This window comes from Lepus europaeus, chromosome 5, assembly GCF_033115175.1.
Source record: "Lepus europaeus isolate LE1 chromosome 5, mLepTim1.pri, whole genome shotgun sequence".
Classification (NCBI taxonomy): domain Eukaryota; kingdom Metazoa; phylum Chordata; class Mammalia; order Lagomorpha; family Leporidae; genus Lepus; species Lepus europaeus.
In genome coordinates, this window is record NC_084831.1 from 41,895,740 (window position 1) to 41,921,094 (window position 25,355).

Below are 25,355 nucleotides of genomic sequence, written 5' to 3' on the forward strand. Positions count from 1 at the left end.
GTGACCCTGCTGCAGGGGTTGTGGGGGACGGCAGGTGGGCGGGCTCTGGCAGGATTGCAGCATAAAGGAACCCAGAGCAGGAGGCAAGTGCTGCAGGCTGGGGAAGCAGGCACGTGCAGGGGGGTGGCCTCAGAGTTGAGCCTTGTGAGCCAAGCCAGTGGCTGGCACAGGTGAGAGGGGGTGAAGGCCCCCTCCCTCAGTGGCAGCTGCTTGCTCCACCCCTGACCTGGAGTGACCTGGAAGTCCTAAATCCCCTTAAGGTAGCAATGATTTGCAAGTTGGTTTGTATTCGCAGAAGTTGTCTTGGTGCACAGAACAGCTCCCCAGGCCGGGAGGGAAAATCTGTGTTGTGAGAGCCGGGACAGGAGGCCTCAAACAGGTGAGCACAGGAGGCTGGAAAACCAGCTGGATGGCTGGTGCCGCGGCTCAATGGGCTAATCCTCCTCGTGCGGTGCCAGCACACCGGGTTCTAGTCCTGGTCGGGGCTCCGGATTCTGTCCCGGTTGCCCCTCTTCCAGGCCAGCTCTCTGCTGTGGCCCGGGAGTGCAGTGGAGGATGGCCCAAGTGCTTGGGCCCTGTACCCGCATGGGAGACCAGGAGAAGCACCTGGCCCCTGGCTTCGGATCAGTGCGATGAGCTGGCCGCAGTGCGCTGGCCATTGGAGGGTGAACCAACGGAAAAGGAAGACCTTTCTCTCTGTCTCTCTCTCCCACTGTCCACTCTGCCTGTCAAAAGAAAAGAAAGAAAGAAAGAAAGAAAGAAAGAAAGAAAGAAAGAAAGAAAGAGAGAGAGAGAGAGAGAGAGAGAGAGAGAGAGAGGAAGGAAGGAAGGAAGGAAGGAAGGAAGGAAGGAAGGAAGGAAGGAAGGAAGGAAGGAAGGAAGAAAGAAAGAAAGAAAGAAAGAAGAAAGAAGAAAGAAAGAAAGAAAGAAAGAAAGAAAGAAAGAAAGAAAGAAAGAAAGAAAGAAAGAAAGAAAGAAAGAAAGAAAGAAAGAAAGAAAGAAAGAAAGAAAGAAAGAAAGAAAGAAAGAAAGAAAGAAAGAAAGAAAAGAAAACCAGCTGGAGGGCCCTCCCAGTGCCAGGGAAGACTGCTTGTTCCCAGCGTCCTTGCTGAGGCCCCAAGAGACGCTAAAGGGATCCGGGTCCCACTCTGCTCAGATAGCCAGTGCTGTCGGGCTGTCTCCTACCGCAGCTGCCCGCAGCTGAGCTGGCAGCAGGGGCGTGTGAGCGGAGGTGATGGTCCAGCTCACAGGCTCTGTGGAGAGCTGTGGAGAGCGGGCAGGAGGACTCCCGGAGCACCGGGAAGCGGCACACGGCTCTGAGCCCCTCTTTTGTGTCAGGCCCCTGAGTAGGGGGTGGCTGGGTGAGGTCTGGGTGAGACTTCCTCTTCCCCGTCTTGGATGTGCTGGAACCAAGACTCTAGAGGTGCCTAGCTCACCCAGGGTCACAGGGCTGGCCAGCAGCAGGGGTGAGATTTGAACCCTAGCCTGGTCACATTAGGATGGGAACTGTTTCTAGCACATTCCAGTGCTTCCTTGGGGAGGCCCGATTGGGGTTGGGGGTAACAGGCAGGCAAAGGCAGAGAAATGCAGGCCCCCAGGGCCACACACAGTCAGCTGGGCTGAGGCCTCCTCCCTCTGCAGGTATTTTTAAAACCACCCACCTCTCAAACTCTTCTGGTTCCGTGCTTTAAAGTTCCTCTGAAAAGTTGGAATAAATTTGCCTGTCTTTTCTCCCAGACAAATGCAGAGGAGGAAAAACAAAAAGAGCACGTATTTTACAAGCGCAAATTTGGGGCAGTGACACCTCCAATCATCATTTTACGGCACGATGATATACAGTAATTAGGTGTCAGGAGTAATCTATGGCCATAAGAACAGAGTCATTGCTGTGAAGAAAAAACCACTCTTTCCTCCCAGAAGGAAGCCTGGGGAGCTGGAGAGGAGGGGGCGGAACCCAAAGCCAAAGAAGGCGCTGCGCAGCTGCCGACTGGGAACGGGGTGAATGAGACGCGGCAGCTGGGGTGGGTGCCCACCAGGGAGAGGGGAGAGGGGAGGGGGCCCTCCTCCCAGGTCAGGGGGCAGCCTGGGTTTGAGTCCAGCTCCTGGCTTGGACTCCCCTTTCCTGCTGGGTGAATCTGGCCAAAACGCTTGCCCTCACTGGAAGGCATTTTTGGAAACTGCTGGGGCTAGAGCCTGCTTCCCAGGGTTTCTGGGGGGTAAAGTCGACCCAGGGCCAAGGAATGGGGGGAGATGGACATGAGGGAGCAGGAAAGGCCTCCAGACTGTGGCACTGGCCCAGACAATGGTGTAGCAAGAGCAAATCTGTTCCAAATACCTGCTTACTGGAAAAAATGTTTTTAAGACAGCAGCATTCATGAGAACTGCCAATTCCTTTTATTTTCTTTTTTTAAAGGCTTTTAAAAATTAATTTACTTTTGTTTGAAAAGCAGAGAAATACAGAGAGAAACAGAGAGATCTTCAATCTGCTGGGTTTTTTTTAAAGATTTATTTATTTGTTTGAAAGTCTGAGTTACACAGAGAGGGAGAGAGAGAGAGAGAGAGAGAGAGAGAGAGAGAGAGAGAGAGAGAGAAGAGAGGTCTTCCAGCCACTGGCTCACTCCCCTATTGGCCACAACTGCCAGAGCTGCACCAATCTGAAGCCAGGAGCCAGGAGCTTCTTCCAGGTCTCCCACATGGAGACCACATGGGTGCAGGGGCCCAAGAACTCGGGCTATCTTCCACTGCTTTCCCAGCCATAGTAGAAAGCTGGATCGGAAGTGGAGCAGTGGGGACTTGAACCGGCGCCTAAATGGAATGCCGGCACTGCAGGTGATGGCTTTACCCACTATACCACAGTGCTGGCCCCTCAATCCGCTGGTTTTTTCCCCAAATGCCAACACCAAGGACTGGGCCAGGCAAAAGCCAGGAGCCCAGAAGTCCATCCACGTCTCCCACATGCATGGCAGGGATCCAAGGACTTGAGCCATCATCTGCTGCCTCCCGAGGTGCACATCAGCAGGAAGCTGGATCAGAAGCAAAGCTGGGACTCAAACCCAGGCACTCTGAAATGGGGTGCAGGGATCCCAAGTGGCAGTTTAACTACTGCATCCACCCCATGCTTTAATTTCTGTGAGATAAAATGCTGAGCTTGGGCCAGCGCTGTGGAGCAGTAGGTTAATCCTCCACCTGCAGCGCCGGCATCCTATATGGGCACCAGTTCAATTCCGGCTGCTTCTCTTTCAACCCAACTCTCTGCTGTGGCCTGGAAAAGCAGTAGAAGATGGCCCAAGTCCTTGGGCCCCTGCACCGCGTGGGAGATCCGGAGGAAGCTCCTGGCTCCTGGCTTCAGATCAGTGCAGCTCTGGCCGTTGCGGCCATTTGGGGAGTGAACCATCGGATGGAAGATCTCTCTCTGTCTCTCCCTCTCACTGTCTGTAACTCTACCTCTCAAATAATAAATAAAAATATTTTAAAAATGAAATAAAATGCTGTGCTTTACCTTTATTTTCTAAACAAAAACATTGCCCCAAAGGACACTTCGTATCTGACAACCTGGGCTCATGGCCTCTACCACTTCCTCAAGCAAGTGGCCAGATCACTCAGCCTCCAATTTCTCATTTACAAAAGGGGGAGGATTGCAGCAAGGTGGTTGTGAATCCAGTATGAGACAATACAACCAGATCCCAGGCCAGCATCTGGGATGAGTTTGCCCTTGTCGCCCACAGATCTCAGGTGTCACCTTCTCAGGGAAGCCTTCCCTGACCACCCACCTGGAGGAGGAGGTCCAGGCCCTTGCGGCTTAAAATTCCCCTCTTCTCCAGGGTGAAAGCTCTTTCCAGGGTGAAAGTCTTCCTGCAAGAATGGAAGCTCCATGAGGCCCTTCTCTGTCTTGTGGGCAACTACAGTTCTCCCGGCACATGATAGGTGCCTAATTAAATTCTTGTGAAATAAATGAATAAATACAGAACACAATAGGTCTCAGTGGTGTTAGCTTTTCTCTTTCCTCTGCCTCACCCTGTCCTTCTTACCACTCTCTTTTAGCCAGGACCCCAGGGATAATGAGGGAAGCAGAGGAGCCCCACTCAAGTGGGCAGACTTGCAGGTCTCTAAGACCTGACATTCCCAGTCTGTGCGGTCACAGGTTGCACTGAGACGTCTAGTTGGCGTCTTGCTCAAAGGTCGTAAGTGACAAAACCCAAACAGGTCCTAAGTGACCTCGGAAAGCACAGGTGCAGAGCACAAGCTTCCCACCACTGCAGCACAGGCCTCTCCTAACCTATGTGTCTGAACACTGCTGAGCCCAAAACAGCTCTCAGTGCTTCCCACGCACTATCTTTCTAAGTGATCTGATTCTCAGAGGTAGGCACTATTGTCTATTTTACAGTTGGGGGAAATTGAGGCTCAGGAAGTGTGCAAAACTTGCCCAAAGTAATCTACGAATCAGTGGTGAAACCCAGCCTTGCACCAAGGTGGACCTGACTTCAAACCTGTCAATGTTTTTCAGTAGATTTTATATCTTGAGCAGTTTGAGGTTCACAGCAAAATTGAGCAGAAAGTGCAGAGTTCCCACATAATTCCAGCCCCCCTCCCCCCACATGCACAGCCTTCTCCATGTCAACATGCCACACCAGAGCAGTACTTTTTCATAATCAGGGAACCTGCAATGCCACATCATTGTTGCTCAAAGTCTATAATCTACTTTAGGGTTCACTCTTGGTGTTTGGACAAATGTATAATGACATGAATCCACCATTAGAGTATGTTCACACAGAAAGTATTTCATAATATTTCATACAGAATAATTATACTACCCTAAAAACCCTCTGTGCCCCACATGCCCCTCTGCCAGCCCCTAGAAACCACAACTTTTTGCTGTCTCCATACTTTTGCCTTTCTTGTAACGTCACATAGCTAGAATCATACAGAATGTAGCCTTTTCAATTGGCTTCTTTCACTTAACAACAAGCATTTAAGTATCCTCCATGCCTTTCCATGGCTTGAGAGCTCATTTCTTTCTAGTGCTGAGTAATATTCTGGATGTACAAAATTTATTTATTCATTCACCTACTGAAAGACATCTTGATTGCACCCAAGTTTTGGCAATTATGTACAAAACTGATACATCCTTGTGCAGTTTTATGTGTAAACATAAATTTTTAACTCATTTGGATAAATACCATGAATGATTGCTGGATCATATGGCAAGATTATGTTTAATTTTGTAAGACACTGCCAAACTGTCTTCCAAAGTGGCTGTACCATTTTCCATTCTTGCCAGCAATGAATGAGAGTTCCTATTACTTCACATTGGACATTGTTAGTACTCTGGATTAGCCATTCTAAGAGCTGTTAGAAATGAGTAGTGTTGTTGTCTGTTTTAATTTCCAATTCCCTAATGACAGGTGATGGTGAGCATCTTTTTACATATTTATTTGACACCTATATTCATTCTTTGTAGAGGTGGATGTTCAGGTCTTTTGCGCATTTTTAAATTGGATTTCTCAACTTTTTTATTGTTAAGCTTTAAGAGTTCTTTGTGTATTTCAGATAGCAGTTCTTTATCAAATATGTTTTTTTGCAAATATTTTCTCCCAGTCTTTGGTCTGTCTTCTCGCACTTCAACATTGCCTTTGCAGAGCCGAAGTTCTTAATTTTAATAAAGTCCAACTTATCAGTGATCTCTTTCATAAATCATGGCTTTAGTGCTGCATATACAAAGTTATTGACAGGGTGGGGTGTTTGGCACAGCAGTTAGGGTGCCTTTTGGACACTCACATCCCAGTAGCAGATGCCTGAATTTGAGACCAGGCTCTGCTCCTGATTCCAGCTTCCTGCAAATGTGCACCCTGAGAGGCAGCAAGAAATAACCAAGTGCTGCATTCCCTCCCACCCTTGTGGGAGCTCTAGATTGAGTTCCTGGCTTCTGACTTCAGTCTGGCCCAGCTGTGCCCGTTGTGAGCATTTGGTGAGTGAACCATCAGATGGATGATGTGTGTATGTGTGTGTGTGTGTGTGTGTGTTTCTATTGTTCTGTCATTCAAAGAAATAAAGATAAATAAGTTTTTTAAAAGTCATTGCCATACTCAGGATCATCTATAATTTCTCCCCATGCTATCTTTCAGGTGTTTTATCATTTTATATTTTACATTTAGGATTATGACCCATTTTAAGTTAATTTTTGTGGAAATTTCAAGGTCTGTATCAGATCCATTTTTTTTTGCATGTGGATGTCCAGTTGTTCCACAATCATTTGTTGAAGAAACACTCTTCTCCATTGTACTGCCCTTGCTCCATTGTCAAAGATTAATTGATTACATTGATGTGGATCTATTTATAGGCCTCATTATTTCTGTCTCATTGATCTTTTTTTATTCTTTCACCATGCCACACTGTGTTTTTTAAAAAGATTTATTTATTTATTTGAAAGTCAGGTTACACAGAGAGAGGAGATGCAGAGAGAGGGAGAGAGAGAAAGAGAGAGGTCTTCCATCTGCTGGTTCATTCCCCAAATGGCCGCAACGGCTGGAGCTGCACCTATCTGAAGCCAGGAAGGAGCCAGGAGCTTCTTCTGGATCTCTCACATGGGTGCAGGGGCCCAAGGACTTGGGCCATCTTCTACTGCTTTCCCAGGCCATAGCAGAGAGCTGGATCAGAAGAGGAACACCTGGGACTAGAACTGCCACCCATATGGGATGCCGGCGCTTCAGGCCAGGGCGTTAACCCACTGTGCCACAGTGCCGGCCCCTACACTGTATTAATTTTTGTAGCTTTATAATAAATCTTGAATTTAGGTAGTGATAATTCTTAGTGCCAGCTATGTTGGGTCATTTGCCTATCTATAGAAATCTTAGTCTCAGTTTGTCATTATATTGGATTTATATTGGATTATATTGAATTTATAGATCAAATAAGGAAGAACTGACAAATATATAGAGTCTTCTTGTCCATGAACATGGGAAATCTCTGCATTTATTTTTTAATTTTTTTCACCAGATGTTGCAATTTTCTCACATGTATCTTCTACACATGTGCTACATCTATACCTAAGTATTGCATCTTGGTGGGTGCCAATGTAATGATAGTGTGCTTCATTATTTCAAATTCTAGTTGCTAATTGCTGGTATATGGGAAAGTGACTTTTTTTATATTAATTTTATATCCTGCAACTTTTCCATAATTGTTTTATTAGTTCTAGGAAGGCTTTTTTTTTTTTTGTCAGTTCTTTCAGATTTACTGCATAGGTAATCATGTCATCTGTGAATACTATTTTATTTGTTCCTTCCGAATCTTATACCTTTCCTTGTCTTGCTTGGACTTCCAGTACAACACTGAAAACAGGGTGAGAGGGGGACACACTTGCCTTGTTGCTCATTTTATCAGAAAAGCTTCTAGTGTCTCATCCTTAACTATGATGTACTTGCAGTTTTTTGTAGATGATCTTTTTATTATTATTATTATTGCACATCATTCCTTTATTACTCTGATCTGGAAAAAAGATTTGGTTCAGTTATACTCAAGATGAATACTGGGCCCCCGTGGCAGGGCCAAGCAACTGGAAAATATGATTCAGAATTAGACAGCAAAAGACAAACTTGGATCAAAGAGGCATTTCACTGCTACAAACAAGGCAGGGAAAGGCTCTTTCTTTCTTTCTTTTTTTTTTTTTTTTTTTAATTTGACAGGCAGAGTGGACAGTGAGAGAGAGAGACAGAGAGAAAAGTCTTCCTTTTTCCGTTGGTTCACCCCTCAATGGCCGCTGCGGCCACTGGGCTGCGGCCGGCACACCACGCTGATCCAAAACCAGGAGCCAGGTGCTTCTCCTGGTCTCCCATGCAGGTGCAGGGCCCAAGCACTTGGGCCATCCTCCACTGAACTCCCGGGCCATAGCAGAGAGCTAGCCTGGAAGAGGAGCAACCGGGACAGAATCCGGCACCCCGACCAGGACTAGAACCCAGTGTGCTGGCGCCACAGGTGGAGGATTAGCCTAGTGAGCTACGGCGCCAGCCGGAAAGGCTCTTAAGATGCATACCAGGAGGCACTCCTCCCCCTTAGAGGCCAGGCTTACCCTTTATTGATGTGATAAATGGGTAATTTTCTGGTGACCACAGGAGGGACTTTGAACTGCCACTAAGCACCCCAGAAGGGCTATTGTTTACTATCAGTTTATATATATATATGTCTATAAATTATATATAAATTATATATAAGTATATAATTCATTTTATATATACATATATTTATATATACAAATACATATTTAATATACATATATAATTCAAATATATATAATTCATTTATATGTATATAAATAGTGGTGGTTTGTGTAAGTCACCATGCAGGTTACATTCACCTGCCACTGGAATGACTAGACACCCACACACATACACACCCCACACCTCCCTCCCACAGTGAACTGACTGCAGAAGCACACAGGACAGGCTCCTGGAAACATAGCAGACTCTCCTTATTGGTCAGGACTTAGCATGGTTCCTCCCTTTCCCTATTTTAGCAGGCCCTTTGTAAATAGGGCACTATCACACATGGGCATTTAGATCTCTCAACTCTATTGGAAGAGGACCCTTCTCTCTGCTTGGACTGAGAGCCAGTACCCCAGGGTTGCTGTCCTAAGTAGATTCTGTGAAGGGAGTGATGCAGGAGACAAAATGGCTAAAAAGAACGCAGGAGCCACCGGTCCCCACCTGCAGCTACAACCTAAGGTGCCTACAGAGGTGATCAGTGTGACGTGCACAGGGGACAGGTGCAGAGGAATGAGCAGGTGGGAAGGGTGGTCCTGGGGATAGTGGTCTGCCTGCTCCCCTGCATTTCTTGACCTTGACCTGGGCAGGCACAGCTTCCATGGCTTTATGCACGGTCTATTCATGCCCCAGGTACTGCATGGGCTTGTTGGGCTCCAATTCTCGTCAAATTCATGGGCAATGGGAATACCAGTGGAGGTTCAGCTCCACAGTAGCCTCTTCAGAGACCCTCCAGATGCTTGGCAATGCCCCAGAGGCGGTTGCCATGGCTGCACCCAGTACCCATTTCTCCTTGATCTGGGGACAAGATCTCTTCATTCCAGAAAGGCGGGGCTCTGGCTACAGTGTCCATCAGACTCTCACAGGAGGGCAGCTGATGCACAGTGAGGTCTGCATACCTGTGATCCTCACCGATGTTCCTGCAGTAGTGGTGGTCAGGCTCCAAGGTGGGTGGAGAGACATCAAAGGAGCGCCCCTAGAGCTTCCCCTGGGCCTCACCATGGTAGCCAGCAGTTTCTGCTTTATTGAGGCCAGTCAGGCCTCATGGTGCTGCTCACTGACGCTACAAGTCCTCATAACCGCAGCCACATCTGGTCAGTGGCAGTGGCATCCAGCACCGTCCAGAGGGTCTGGATGGTTCTTTTCTGCACCGAGGCGAAGCAGATGTCAAGTTCATAGCCACCGTCTCGCAGGGCCTGCCTGCCGCGCCTGGCCTCCTTGTGGCCAGCACGGCTCACGGCTCAGGTCAGTGTCGTACCAGCCGCTGAAGCAGTTCTCCAGGTTCCAGGTGCTCTTGCCATGCCATATCAGCATCAGCTTGTAGCCGGCCATTGTGGCAAGGCAGAGATGTGGCGACAACTCTGCACATGTTCTTTAACAAGCTGAGAAAGTTGCATTCTATTCCTAGTTTTCTGGGAGTTTTCTTTAATATCATGAATGGGTGTTAGATTTTGTCAAGTGCTTTTCCATATCTACAGATGAGATCATAATTTTTCTTCTTTAGCCTATTGATGTGATGATTCACAGTTGATTTCCTAACATTGAGCCAGCGTTTTGTACCTGTGATGGATTCCACTTAGTCATAATGTAAACAAACTTCTCAATATTTTAAAGTTTTTCTTATGGACATTTTCAAAAACATATAAAAATAGAGCAAATGATGATCCTGCACATGACCATCTCCCAGCCTCATTGGCTACCAACCCCTAGCCAGTCTTTTAAATTTTTATTATTTATTTCTATTATTTATTCAGAAGGCAGAGAGACAGACAGATATTCCACCCACTATATCACTTTCCAAATGTCCACAACAGCAAGGGCTGGGCGAGGCCAAAGCCAGGAGTCAGGAACTCCATCTAGTTCTCCCACATGGGTGGCAGGGACCCAAGTACTTGAGCCATTAGCAAGAGACTGGATCAGAAGCAGAGCTGAGACTCAAACTCAGGCATTCCAGTATGGAATGCAGGCATCCCAGGCAGCATCTTAACTACTGTGCCATCTTGATTCATCTGCATTCCTACCCACCCCACCACCCAACTCCTGAGATGTTGTGGGGCTTTTATTTTTTTAAGGTTCATTCACTTATTTGAAAGGAATGTTGCAGAGAGAGAGGGGTGGAGTGGAGGGTGGGAGAGATATCTTCTATCAATTAGTTCACTCCCCAAATGGCTAAAATGACCAGGGCTGGACCAGATTGAAGGCAGGAGCCTGGAACTCCATCTGGATCTCCTACATGGGTGCAGGAGCCCAAGCACTTGGATCATCTTCTGTTGATTTCCCAGACACATTAGCAGGGAGCTTAATCAGAAGTGCTGCAGCCATGACTCAAACCTGTGCTTATATGGAATGCCAGCATCACTTGCTGTGGCTTAACCTGCTGTGCCATGATGCCAGCCCCTGGTATGTTTTTTAAATCAACTTCTATTCATTTCATCCATAAATATTTCAGCATGTATCTCTAAAAAGTAAGGACTCATTCTCAGTTTTAAACAAATACCCTTATCCACCTTAAAATTTTAAGATTATTATTATTAAAAATGCAGCCAGCACCCACAGTATTTTCAATGTTGGTATACAAAGTGCATACAGAAAGTGTGCTAATTACACATGTACAGTCTGCTGAGTTTTCTTTTTTTTCCCCAGAAATCTTTTATTTAAGGTATACAAACTTTATGCATTTCATAAATACAACTTTAGGAACACAGTAATTCTTCCCACCATACCCATCCTCCCACCTGCACTCTCACCCTTCTTCCTCTTCCCTCTCCCATTCCCATTCTTATTTTTTACTAAGATTTATTTTCAATTAATGTTATTAAGTCTATACTAAGTAAATAGTTCATCAAATAGTATGGGAAAAAAAATGTTCCTCAACAGTCGAGACAAGGGCTGCTCAAAGTCATCGCATCTCAAAGTATCAATTTCGGCCGGCGCCGTGGCTCACTTGGCTAATCCTCCACCTGCAGAGCCAGCACCCCGAGTTCTAGTCCTGGTTGGGGCGCCGGATTCTGTCCCAGTTGCTCCTCTTCCAGCCCAGCCCTCTGCTGTGGCCCAGGAAGGCAGTGGAGGATGGCCCAAGTGCTTGGACCATGCACCTGCATTGGAGACCAGGAGGAAGCACCTGGCTCCTGGCTTCGGATCAGCATGGTGCACCGGCCGTAGCGGCCATTTGGGGGTGAACCAAAGGAAGACCTTTCTCTCTGTCTCTCTCTCACTGTCTAACTCTGCCTGTCAAAAAACAACAACAACAAAGTATCAATTTCACTTCTATAGATTACCTTTTAGGTGCTCCATTAGTTGTCACAGGTCAGGGAGAACATATGCTTTTTGTCCTTTTGGAACTGGCTTATTTCAGTAAGTATGATGTTTTCCAGATTCGCCCATTTTGTTGCAAATGACAGGATTTCATTTTTTAACCACTGTGTAGCATTCCATGGCATACATATCCCATAATTTCTTTATCAAGTCTTCATCTGATGGACATTTGGGTTGATTCCATATCTTAGCTATTATGAATTGAGCTGCAATAAACATGGGGTATGGATAACTCTTTCATATGCTGATTTCATTTCCCTTGGGTAAATGCCCAGGAGTGGGATGGCTGGGTCATATGGTAGGTCTATATTCAGATTTCTGAGGTAACTTGATACTGTCTTCCACAATGGCTGCACCAGTTTACATTCCCACCAACAGTGGATTCGGGTACCTTTTTCCCCACATTCTCGCCAGCATTTGTTGCTTGTTGATTTCTGTATGAAAGTCATTTTAACGATGGTGAGGTGAAATCTCACATGGTTTTGATTTGCATTTCCCTGATGGCTAGTTATCCTGAACATTTTTTCAAGTGTTTGTTGGCCATTTGGATTTCCTCTTTTGAAAAATATCTGTTTAAGTCCTTTACCCATTTCTTTTTTTAAAGATTTATTTATTTATTTGAAAGTCAGAGTTACACAGAGAGAGGAGAGGCAGAGAGAGAGAAAGAGAGAGGTCCTCCATCCGATGATTCACTCCCCAGATGGCCACAATGGCCAGAGCTGTGCTGATCTGAAGCCAGGAGCCAGGAGCTTCTTTCCGGTCTCCCACATGGATGCAGGGGCCCAAGGACTTGGTCCCTCTTTCCCCTACTGCTTTCCTGGGTCATAGCAGAGAGCTGGACAGGAAGTAGAGCAGCCAGGTCTCGAACCAGCGCCCATATGGGATGCCGGCACTTCAGGCCAGGGCGTTAACCTATTGCGCCACAGCGCCGGCCCCCTTTGCCCATTTCTTAACTGGGTTGTTTATTTTGTTGTTGTTGAGCTTCTTGATCTCTTTATATATTCTGGCTATTAATCCTTGATTAGTTGTATAGTTTGCAAATAAAGCCTTCCATTCTGTCAGTTGCCTCTTCACTTTCCTAAATATTTCCTTTGCAATACAGAAGCTTCTCAGTTTGATGTAATTCCATGTGTTAATTTTGGCTTTGATTGCCCATGCCTGTGGGGTCTTTTCTAAGAACTCTTTGCCCGTGCCAGTGTCTTACAGGCTTCCCCCAATGTTCTCTAATAATCTGATGGTACCAGATTATTATTAGGTATTATTAGGTCACAGATTTAGGTCTTTGATCCATTTTGAGTGGATTTTTGTGTAAGGTGTAAGGTAGGGATCTTGCTTCATACTTGCACATGTGAAGATCCAGTTTTTCCAGCACTGTTTGTTGAAGAGACTGTCCTTGCTCCAGAAATTGATTTAAATGCCTTTGTCAAAGATAAGTTGTAGACACATGAGTTGATTTCTGAAGTCCCTATTCTGTTCCATTGGTCAATCATCTGTTTTTTTGTTTTGTTTTGTTTTACCAATACCAGTCTGTTTTGATTATAACTGCCCCATAGTATGTCTTGAAATCTGGTATTGTGATGCCTCTGGCTTTGTTTTTGGTGTATAAGATTGCTTTAGCTATTCAGAGTCTCTTGTGTTTCCATATGAATTTCAGCATTGTTTTTTCTATATCTGATAAGAGTGTCCTTGATATTTTATTTGGTATCACATTGAATCTGTAAATTGCTTTTAGTAGTATGGACATTTTGATGACATTGATTCTTCCAATACCTGAACATGGGAAATTTTTTCCTTTTTTTGTGTATTCTTCCATTTCTTTTATAATTCTCATTGTAGAGATCTTTGATGTCCTTGGTTAAGTTTATTCCAAGGTATCTGATTTTTTTGTAGCTATTGTGGAGTGGGATTGATCTTAGAAGTTCTTCCTCAGTGATGGCATTGTCTGTGTATACAAAGGCTATTGATTTTCGTGTGTTGATTTTAACTCCTGCCATTTACTCTTCTATGAGTTCCAATAGTCCCTTAGTGGAATCTTTTGTATCCCCTATATATAGAAGTATGCCATCTGCAATAGGGATAATTTGACTTCCTCCTTTCCAATTCGTATCCCTTTGGTTTCCTTTTCTTGCCTAATGGCTCTGGCTAAAACCTCCAGGACTATATTGAATTGAGAGTAGGCAGCCTTGTCTGGTACCAGATCTCAGTGGGAATGCTTCTAACTTTTCCCCATTCAATAGGATGCTGGCTGTGGGTTTGTCATAAATTGTCTTGATTGTGTTGAGGAATGTTCCATCTATACCCAATTTGCTCAAAGTTTTCATCGTGAAAGGATGTTGTAGTTTGTCAAATGTTTCATCTTCATCTATTGAGATAATCATATGGTTTGTGTTCTTTAGTTTGTTAATATTTTGTATTACATTGATTAATTTGTGAATGTTGAGCCATCCTTGCATATAGAGATAAATCCCACTTGGTCTGGGTGAATGATCTTTCTGATGTATTATTGGATTCAACTGGCTGGTGTTTTGCTGAGGATTTTTGTGTTTGTGTTCATCAGGAAAATTGGTCTGTAGTTCCCTTTCTCTGTTGTATCTTTTTCAGGTTTAGGAACTAAGGTGATGCTGGATTTATAAAAGGAGTTTTGTAGGATTCCCTCTCTTTCAATTGTTTTGAATATCTTGAGAAAAATGGAGTTAGTTCTTCTTTAAATGTTTGGTATAATTCAGTTCTTCTTTGAATGTCTGAAGCCATCCAGAACTAGGCTTTTCTTTGTTGGAGGGTCTTTATTACTCATTCAATTTCTGGCTTGGTTACTGGTCTATTCAGGTTGTCTATGTCTTCATGGCTCAATTTAGGTAGGTTGTATGTGTCCAGGAATCTATCCTTTCTTCTCAGTTTCCCAATTTATTGCCATACAGCTCTTTGTAGTAATTTCTGATGATCCTTTTTATTTCTGTGGTACCTGTTGTCACATTTCATTTTTCACCTCTAATTTTATTGATTTAGGTCTTCTCCCCCCCCCCCTTTTTTTTATTAGTTAGGCTAATTTGTTTATTTTTTTTAAAACCAGCTCTTCATTTTACTTTTCTTTTGTATTGTTCTTTTGGTTTCAATTTTGTTTATTTCATCTTTAATTTTAATTATTTTTTTCTCCTACTAGTTTTGAGTTTGACTTGCTATTGTTTTTCTAGGTATTAGAGATGCATTGCTAGCTCATTTGTTTGGTGCCTTTACAATTTCTTGGTGTAGGCACCAACAGCCATATCCTGTTATAACCAGCCATAGCCTTTTCTCTTAACAGCTTTGGCTGTATCCCATAAGTTATATATGTTGTATTATCACCGTCATTCATTTCCAGAAATTTTTTGATTTCTCTTTTGATTTCTTCAATGACCACTGTTCATTCAGGAACATGTTGTTCAACTTCCATGTGTTTCTTGCTGATTTTTCACAAGGCCCACTGCCTGCCACCCAGACCAAAACACAAAACACAACATTATTCCAGAAGCCCACTTTACCCTAGAGTAATTCCATCATGTTCAGAATACAAACCCGAGGTTTTTGGGGACACAGTCAAACAAGAGTAGAACCGTCCCAGAGCTCCATGATCCCCAAACACCTGCGACAGCCAGTGTTATGCCCATAAAAGCTAGGAGCCAGGAACTCAGTCTAGGTCTCCCACATGGGTGGCAGAGACCCAACCACTTGAGTTGCCTCCCAGGGTTTACATTAGCAGGAAGCTGGAATCGGGAACCAGAGCTGGGTGTCAACCCTAGGCTCTCAGATATGGGACACAGGCATCCTAACCAGCATCTTAACTGCTAGGTTGAACACCCAGTGATAATCTTTGTATCATTTCACCTTCACTCTGACCTTGTGAGGTTAGCACAAGAGGCAGTTCACTTTCTCCCCCATTTTATGTATCAAGAAATTGAGGCTTGGAGAAGTGATATATGTGCCCCAGTAGAGAAAAAGGGAGGCAATTGCTTGTGTTGGGAGCTTAGCATGATGTATGTCATGTAAACCTCACAGCACCCCTAAAAGGAAGCTGAGGTCCAGGGAGATCGAGCAACTTAGCCAGATTGCACAGCTGATAAGTGGCAGAAACCAGGATATGAATCCAGCACCACTCACCCTCCCCTGGGCCACCCCTCCTGTTGAATCTGAGACAGTCTCACTCACATTCATGGTGGCCACCCAGCCCCTTGCATTCAGCTTTAACCCAATTCACGTCCATTCAGCTTTAACCCAACACAGTCACCAAGCATCCCAGCGTGGCACAGAATTACAGTAGTGATTCCTTCGGTCCAGCACCAGGCCTTTCCCAGGGCACTGAGATTCACGGACCAGAAGGAAAATGAGCACCCTCTGAACTCCAGAGGCAGGGAGGCAGGGAGAAGAGTGGCTCCAGAGCACTAAGAGACAATCGGTCATCTCTGATGCCCTCCATCCCTCTCCCTCTCCCCTGCCCCCTTTCCCACAGGCAAGCTCCCTGGTCCCCAGTGCCTTCAACAAGTGAAGGGGTGAAAGTTAAGGCCAAGCCTCAAAACAGAAAGACAAAGGAGAACAGTGGACATCAAAGTCGCTCCCGCACCAGGCAGCGGGCACCGCCTCCCAGACCAGTGCCAGCTGGGAGACCCCAGTCACTGCGATTCTCTCAGCTTCTCATTACCAGCGACCTGTGACCAGTGCTACAGAAAACCAGAGCGGGGCACAAACGGAGAGAACAGGAAGACGGGCAGGTGGAGGAGCAGGTCGGCCAGCGATGGGTAACGGCTCTTAATTCTAACCACCTCTGATTTTCTGCCTGGTCGTTGCCTGCAATTTCTCTTTCCCCTCCTCCCCATTCCCAGCTGAACAATGATTTCCAAATTAGCGGCTCATTCTGGCTTTATCGTACAGTACATCCGTGGGCAGCACACTTCTCTCGTGGGAGACACCAAATCAGTGAGTGCCCTGAAATGGACCCCCTCTTCCAGAGCAAAGGGAGCTTGGGGGCGTGACCTTCAGTAAGGTATTTGACCTCTGAGGTCATCAGCTTCCTCATCTCTAAAGCGGGGACAGAGAAAGATTGATGTGCAAAGCGTCTACAGAGCCAGGCACACACTAAGTGCTTAATACATGCCAGCTGATATTCCTGCCAGCACGAACAGCAATGCCAGCTGCAGCTTCGCGGCAGATTCTGCCCACCTGAGGCACAGGATGCCCCCGGGGGCGGCAGGGTTGCTGTCCAGCACTGGGGTTTCACCAGTGAGGCTCGGCTTCGGTGCCTCTGGGTCCTCGGTGCACTGCTGGCCCACAGTAGTCACTTCCTCCTTCACCTTGGAGAACTCCATGCCGTTTCAAGACCCAGCCTCCGTGACTTCTCAGACCACTGGCCCCTCTATGCTCAGTGCATCCTGGCCTCATGGCGCAGAACCTGTGCCCGGGAGCCCTTCTGGAGTCCCTCCTTGTTCTACTCAGCCCAGCTTCTAAGTCCATCAACACAGAGAGGGAAAATACAGAAACACGGCCAACCTCAGCCAGACACGGAGCCCAGCTGTCACCAAAGGGGACGAGCCCCGGCCCTGGCGGAGCACCCACTGGTGGCTGGGCCCCCGTGTTCCTTATGGCCCTTCCTCCCTGAAGGGCAGGCGCTACTGTCCATGCAGAGATAAGGAAACTGGAGCTCTGGGAGGGAAAAGGACTCTGGGCCGCACAGCCCGCGCTGCAGTCCCTCCGTAACATTCACACCAGCTCAAAACCACGGCCTGCCTTCCTCTTCGCCCTAAACGCTCAGCCCGGACAGCCCCTCTGCCCAGCGTGGGTCTCCCGCAGTCCCAGGTCACCCACCCGGAAGGCGCAAGATGGCAGCTTGCCTGCAGCCCATTAGGATGTAAACCTCGTTCTGTGGGAAGACCCTGCTCCAGGGACCCGGAGCTTAGTGCTTAGTGCGGGGAAGGAGCGCACACGCCGCAGCCAGGCGCCGGCTGGGGGGCACTGGAGGGCACGGCGGTCCCTGGGACCGGGCGCCCTGAGTCCGTGAGAGCCCCCTCTCCTTCTTCTGGCCCTGGGGAGGCTGTGGGCGTTTGTTGAGCGGTGTTCAGAGCTTTGCAGCCGCCGCCTGCAGGGAGGCCGCTCTTGGCTTCTCAGCCCCTGCAGCTGCCGCCTCCCGCGGGACCCAGGCTGAGCGAAAGGTAGCAGCCTCTGAGACTGCAGGTCCGCCCCGGCTCTGCCGCCCTTGGGGACGTGACTCACCCTCTCTGAATTCCTGCTTCAGGTTCTTTAAATATAAAAATGCGTCCGGTCGCCAGATGACTCCAGGGCCCCTTAGTGGGCCTCCACGGGGGCACTTTGCTGGAAGCCTGGGCTGACAGACATTTCAGGGTTCTCTCCCCTCCCCCCACGGAAAAGACAACTGAGCCCAGACCCTGCCTCCTGGACACCCCCCGCCCCCAGGCCCCAGAGACAGACTGCCCCCTCTCTGCTCAAGTCCTAATATTGGTGTCACGAGGCCAAAGCTTTCTTTACCGGTCTCTCCCCCAGAAGGCACACTGAGACCACGGTGGGCGGTGCTGCCACCAACAGGACTGGGGGCTGCAGGGGCCAGACCCTGGGCAGGGCACATCCTGTGTGCCACATCAGCTCGGAATCCTCAGCACTGTGACTGGACATCCGCCCCGTACAGAGGGCCTGGTGGAGCAGGCAGCTGACTCTGTGTGAGGGAATCAAGGAAGACAGCCTAGAGGAGGTGACTTAGGAGCTCCCATAAGGCCCTCTCCTTGACCCCTCCTGCCTTTGCAGTCTGGGGGCTGAGGTCCATAAAGTTGTTTTTCAAGTTCAGATCCTGGGCTGTTCAGGCCCCAGCCCGGCCCTGGCAGAAGCAAAAGTTCTTCTCAACATGCCCTTGTACTATTCAACCTAGTGCAGGCCTAAAACACAATCTTTCCCGGTGCCGTTGAAGTGTGGAGCAGGGAAGGTCTCCTCTGCCAAGGAGCAGACTGTCCTGGCAGGCATTCTCAGGGAGGAGGGGTTTGGGGAGAGGGGGAGAGTAGTGCAGGAGCAGGCCATGAGGGAGAGGGGGGGAGGCCAGGGGAGCCAGCGGGCCCAGCTCACTCCTACGGAGCAGGGCGAGGGGCTGGTGTGGGCGGCTAGCCCCGAAGTCACAGCAGCAGTGTCATCTACTGCAGCTGGAGCTCCAGGAGAGGCAGGGCCCTCGGCCACAGGCGTGTGACCGCGGCAGGCGGCTCATGCCCCACCGGCTGAAAGCTGAGTTCGACTCAGGAAGGGGCAGGCTGGACCTGCACGTTGGGGACATCGTGCCCAGTTGGGGGCTGAGGGAGACCATGGAAGTGATCTATTGCGGGTGGAAGATAATGGGGAGATGATGGGAGAGAGTCTGCTGGCAAAGGTTCCCATCTGCCTTGCTACTGTTCAAACTTCCATGACCTCTGATTCCTCGTAACTCCTAAAGAGAATCTGAATGTATGAAAATTTTTGCCAGTGCAGAAATAGATACACCCTGGGATTGTAATGGCTTAATGCAATGGAAATGTAGTTCCTTCTCCCGTTCCTGCTCAGACATCCTTCCACGTGCTCATTCAGGGACCCAGCCTCTTTCCATATTGTGGCTCTGCCAGCCAATAGGTCTTTGGTGTGCTCGTCATCTGTCCAGAGATGGAGAAAGAGCATGGAGGATTCCCTGGGTGTCTCAGCGCCAGGCCTGATGGTGGCCTGCACTCACTTCCACCCACCTGTGTTGACCATAGCTCAGCCCCACTTTCCTGTCCAGGAGACTGCAAAACAGTCTGTGTGCCCAGGGGGAGAGGGCAATGGGTGTGACGAACAACCAGCCGGTGCCTGTCACTTCAGATCACCCTTGACACTTGGAATCACAGAACTTTAGAACTCAGAGAACCTTAAAAATATGTCATCTGGAACTTCCAAATCTCAAAGTTACAGAGTCCAAAAATAGTCTAGAGCCAGACCCTGAAGAGCGAGTCACAGACCCGCCCATTTCCCCTGTAGGCCGCCAGTTACCTGAGGACGGGGAGTGCATCTTCTGGGTCCCTCCCCCCCCCTCCCCCCCCCCCGCGTGCAGTGACAGCAGCATCGGTGGTAGGTGTAGAAAGGTGCGGTGCCTACCATGCACCAGGCACTCTTCTAAGCACTGTGAATATTTTAATTCCTTCAGGAGCCCCATGCTATTATGCCCTGCTATTATCCCCAGTTAACAGAGGAGAAAACTGAGGCAGAGAGGTTAAGCACCCTCCAGAGCGTCAGGTGTTGAACGAACATGAATTGCCATCCCCATCTGCCTCTTTTCCCTTTCCTTTGTCTCTCAGTTGCAAGAGAAAGACAGTGTGAGTTGTCAGGCATGACTGAAACAGGGAAGAGACGCACAGAGGGAGAACAACGCCCTTTGTCGTTTGCTCCCCAAACTTCACGGACATCACAAGGGGAAAGTCAGTCTCGGGGCAGAACGGGGAGCTCTGGCAGGGCTTCCCCCTTCCCGGGCTCGCTGCACCTAATGAACAATCAACCAAATGCCCGGCACAGTCCCCTTCTACATCTGTAACATGCTGACAGTCTCCAAATGCCAGCCTCCGCCTGTGTGTCAGCGAAATGTCACTGGCGACATCTGATGCAATTTGGAGATGAAAGTAAATCCGATATTATCGCTGACTAAACAACCACAGGGCAGTCAGAGGGCCCCGGGGCCCCAGAGCAGGAAGCGGAGAGAGGCAGCTCCTCCCCAAGCCCCAGCTGCCTGCGGGCAGGAAACCAGCTTGCCCGCCTATTTCTGTGTGTCGCGGGGAGTGGTCCCCAGACCACCTGGTTGGGAGCAGGGGCTGTATCCCGTCTCTGAGCCCCGGTTGCCTCACCTGCTAAAGAAGCCCCAGGGGAGCATGGATGCCCTGTGGTGTGTAGTCGTTCGTCAGCCAGCCTCGAGTCACTGCGCGGCTGGTATGTGACAGCTGGGTTCCGGGTGCTGGGGCTGCAGCACTCCCTTGGTTGTCCTGACCCCCTCTGGATTCTGTAGGCCGCATGAGGGAGGCACCTTGTCCACCTTGGTATCCTTCCTGGCCCATATCGACTCCAATACGTGTCCATGGGATGAAGGCACAAGGGCACCTGTCTGTCCGCCCACGGGCCCAGGAGCTTCTCGGGGGCTGTGTAGGCCTCAAGGGCAGGGAACAGGTGTCTCTTGTCTCCTGGTGCCCAGTTTCCATCAGAGCAATGACAATCACGATGCAGACTGGAGCATCAGCATCGTAGACAAGGAACTGCTGAGGGAGGCTCCCAGCTACAGGAGACGGAAAAGACAGGACTACGAAACACAATACTCGCACGTGATCCCTGGCTGGATGACAACTGGAGGGAGAAAATGCACTACAGGGCATTACTGGGTCAATGGACAAAACTGAAATAGAGTCAGAATTCATGGAAGTGTTTCTATTGCTGCTAGAACAAATGACCACAAAGATAGCGCCTTAGAACACACACCTCTGTCTGGGATCAGGCTACACTGGGGAGGCCAGCCTTCTGTCTGCCACAGAGTGTCGTCTCAGCGCTACATGTCCTGGGGTGGTGCCAGCCCCGTGCTCACGCCGGGAAATAGCCTTCTTTGAATACCTGCACGGAAGCTCTCAGGGCAGAGGGTTGCATGCATGCAGCTTTGTCTCAGAGCAGCTCAGGAACAACAACACAGTGTACACAGAGCGAGGAATGTGGTGACTTCCAGCAGGTGACTGCAGTGGAAGGGAGCACTTGGCAAATCTGGAAATCTGAAATAATTTCTTTTAAAGAAGATGTATTTGAAAGGCATAGTTGGAGAGAGAGAGGAGAGAGAGGAGAGAGAGAGGAGAGAGAGAGAGAGAGTGAGAGATCTTCCATCCACTGGTTCACTCCCTAATTGGCTGCAATGGCCGGAGCTGTGCCAATCTGAAGCCAGGAGCTTCCTCCAGGTCTTCCACGTGGGTGCAGGGCCCCAAGCACTTGGGCCATCTTCTGCTTCTTTCCCAGGCCACAGCAGAGAGTTGGATCAGATGTGGCACAGCCAGGACTCCAATCGGCACCCATATGGCATGCTGTTTGTGGCCTGCACCAGCTTTACCCACTACGCCACAGTGCCAGCCCGGGATAATTTCTCAAGTGTGTGTGCGTGCAAGTGGAGTCTCAGTACGTGGGGCTGCCAAGAGCAGGGAGAAAGTCTTTCCTGTGCCTGTTTCCGTCTGACCATCTGAGCAGAGCTCCCCAGGGATCCACACTGCAGACAGGAGAAACCCCATGTCACTATGTCCATCACTGGCATCCAGGCTCCTCCCTGACCTCCAGCCTCCTCCTCTGACAGCCGCCTCTTCATCTCCCACCGATTTCACCATCATCTCTCGAAACCGCCTCACACCAACTGCTCCCTTTAAGTAATTGTAGCCTCTGGTCACAGGTGCGTCCTGCGTCATTTCACTCAATCCCGACAGCAGCCCTGCAAGTCAGGTACCAGTATTTTCCCTTACAAATGGTGAGCAAGAGGCTCAGAGAGGTTAAGTGGCTTGCTTAAGTGGACACAGCAAGATCCAGACTTTAAATCAGATCTGATTCCAAAGCCAGTGCACGCACTGCACTGCCCCACCCTCCAAGAACTAACAAACATTTCCTAAGCCCGCACTCCGCGCTGGGCTCGGTGCCAGTCACCAGGCACAAATGCAGTGAAGCCCCGCCCCCAATCTCCAGGAGGGTGGCTCTGGCCCGGGAGACAGGACCGGGGCGAAGGCGAGGGTCGGCGGCGTCAGGGACCTGACCTTGAAGCTCCTTCTAAACCGAGTGGTCCTGTAAATAGAGGTGAGACGTCCTTCCTCAGCCCCCAGATCTGGGAGCCAGGCGTGGCCCGGCTTCTGCCACTCTGGGCTGGGGCGTTTGGCTGACGTTGTCTGTGTTAGTCAAGGCTCTGCTGCCCTCTCGTGGTCACTATGGAGATGACGGGCACGGGGCCTCGCCCCCCAGCGCACGCCTCGCCTCACTCTCGCCCTAGCCGGGAATCCGCGCCGCTTCCCAGGCTGCCAGGTGGAGAGGCCTGGGTTGGAGGTCCCAGTCTAGCAGGCGTCAGCGTGCTTCACCAGGGGAGATGCTCAGCTTCGCTCAGATCCAAAACTGTGCCCCTCCATTAACTCCCGACTGAGCCCGGGGCCTGAGCCTGGCCTTGTCCACAGACAGTTCTGACTTCGGCTGTCTGGCTGTCTTGACCAAGGCGATCCTCAGACCCCGCTGGAGGTCTGCCCTTCCCCTCCTGGGCCGCTCCCCAGGAGCACTTCCGCCGCACCCGGCATCCCGGGTTTCCAGAGCGCCTCTGCTTCTCCTTGTCCCCCACCCCCACACCTCCTGTGACCCACGCCCATGTCCCGGCCCCACCCCACCAAGGGCTGCTCTGGGCTTCCAGGCTGGCCACCCAGGCCGCAGCTGTTCCCCACAGGAGCCCGCGCTTTCTCGCGGCCTCACACTCCCTCCTGCTCGCCTCTCACTCCCCCTCGCACATCACAAACCTCTCCTCCAGCTTCTGTCCAAGTCCAGCCTGCGCCCTCCCGGGGCTCCCACCATCGGCGCGCTGGCCTTGGCATGGGGAACAGGTCCCCCAGTCTACAACGCCTTCAAGTTTCTCCAGCCCTAAAGGCAATGAGTCTCCCTCAACCAGGTGCCCCTTGAACTAGCACCAGTCACCTCTTCACAGCCAAGCATGTTCTCACTCTGCAGCCAAACCTCTTTTGTTTTTTGGAGACAATAGAGAGACAGAGGAAAGCTCTCATCTGCTGGTTCATTCCCCAAAAGCCTGCAATGGCCTGGGGTGGGCCAGGAGAAGCAAGGAGCAAGGGACTCAATCCCACATGGTTGGCTGGTGGGAGCCCAACTACTTGAGCCAGCACCTGCCGCCTCCCTGGGTGCATGGTCGAGGGAAGCTGGAATCAGGAGCAGAGCCGGAACTCCGGCCCGGGCACTCTGATACGGGATGCAGGCATCCCAAGTGGCACCTTAGCCACTGTGCCGATCGCCCACCCCTGCCACCAGACTCCACCTGCACCCTCCCAGCACTGCCCTCCCCAAGGTCCCCAAGCATCCATCACTCCCTGCCCAGCTGCGCCTGCAGCCACCACTCCTGGTTTTGCTCCTACTCTTCAGACTGTTCCTCCTCTGCCTGCTTCACAAGCCACCCTTCCCCTGCCTGTGTGGGGGTGACCATGCTGGTGGCCCCAGCCTCCATCCTAGGCCCCGGCTCTTCTCTCTCCACTCACTCTCTTTTGGAGATCTTGGTTATTTGCATGTCAGCTGGCATTCTTGGTTATAAGTACCAAATTCTACTGGAGTCAGCTGAAAATAGATTATAAGGATGTAGGGGATCACAAAGTCCCAAGGATCTCAGGATGTGACTGGAACCAGGGAGCCTCTTGGTCTTCCTGCTTTTCTCTGAGTATCTACCTCATTTTTCTCTTTATTTCCCAATTCATATGACAAAATTCCCCTGAGATACATAGCTCCCAAATTTACCCCTCAGTTCATAAGATTATCCAAGTTTAACAAGAATCTTTGAGTCTCAATTCCAAGTTCAAAGAGAAAGACCTTGATTGGCCAACCAACAAGTACCCTCCCTACTCTTCAGTCAATCAACAACAGCCAGAAGCTGGGGTTTCTGAAGAAGATGTCAGTTCTATGGCAACCAAGGGGATGGGTCAGGGTGAGACACACAGGTCCAGAAAGACAGGATGAGACATACAAGTCCGGAAAGGCAGATACACTGGGCAGATAGAGCACTGGTGACATAGGTAGGGAGTGGAAAGGTGGGATTTAAAAATGGATCTGTCCAAATGCAATGCCAGGGTTCTTTCCACCATGCTGTTCCTCACAGAGGATATCCGCTTGTTTTTAATGTATTCATCCATCACTTACTGGAACAAACTGAGGGCTGAGTTCTGAAGTTCCTCCCACTGTGAACAACAATTAGGGAGTCTATACAGGCTATTGACATGTCACCATGACGTCATATCCAGCTTCTGCTTGAACACTTCCAGGAATGGGGAACTCATTACATCAAAAGAAAGTCAAATCCATTATTGGTCAACTCCAGTTAGGAAGATGATATCCAGGTTTTAGAGAGGAGCTCTGAGATTTAGCAGGTCCAAACCCTCATGTTCTTCAGGCAAATAAATGACTCTGTCTTCAGGATGTGAGTTGTCACTCACACCCTTACAAAGGTAGCAGCTTAAACACAGTAAGAATTCTGTTCCCCTCTTCCTGTGCGCAGGAGTAGTCAGGGAATGACTGGTAGACTCTCCCGGGGAGAGGGAGCCAGGCCTCTTCCATCCAATTTCTCCAATATGTTTGGTTCCATTTCCAAGGATCCACCATGGTGCAGGGTGGCCACTGGTAGCAACTTCTATGCCCACATTCTGTCCTAAGTGAAGAAGGGCATACCAATACCCTACTGACATCTCAGCCAAGTTGCAAGCATCACTTTCATTTATTGCACGTTCACCAGAAGGTACCCATACAGTTGCCTGGAGCTACAAGGGAGAGTGGGAGCACAGTGTTGACTCAGGGCAACTCCATGTACAACAGCAAAATAAGAGTTTCTGAGCCCTGGGGACCAGAGGTCTCTCCTGTAGGAGTCCTTCCTTGTAGCTGCCTCCCATTCATCTCCTCTATTGGAAATGATGCTCTCTGAAGTCACTTAGCACAAAGCCATGCCCTTTTTCACCCAACAGCTGACGCCAACTCACACCAGATCATGAGAGCCCTTTGTTAATATTTGGAAGAATT

At 49.2% G+C, this 25,355-nt stretch overlaps 1 pseudogene; it reads right to left on the bottom strand.

Annotated features, from left to right (window-relative positions):
* Window positions 1–8,705: 8,705 nt before the first annotated feature.
* On the bottom strand, window positions 8,706–9,587 carry LOC133759084 (phosphoglycerate mutase 1-like; annotated as a pseudogene).
* Window positions 9,588–25,355: the final 15,768 nt, after the last annotated feature.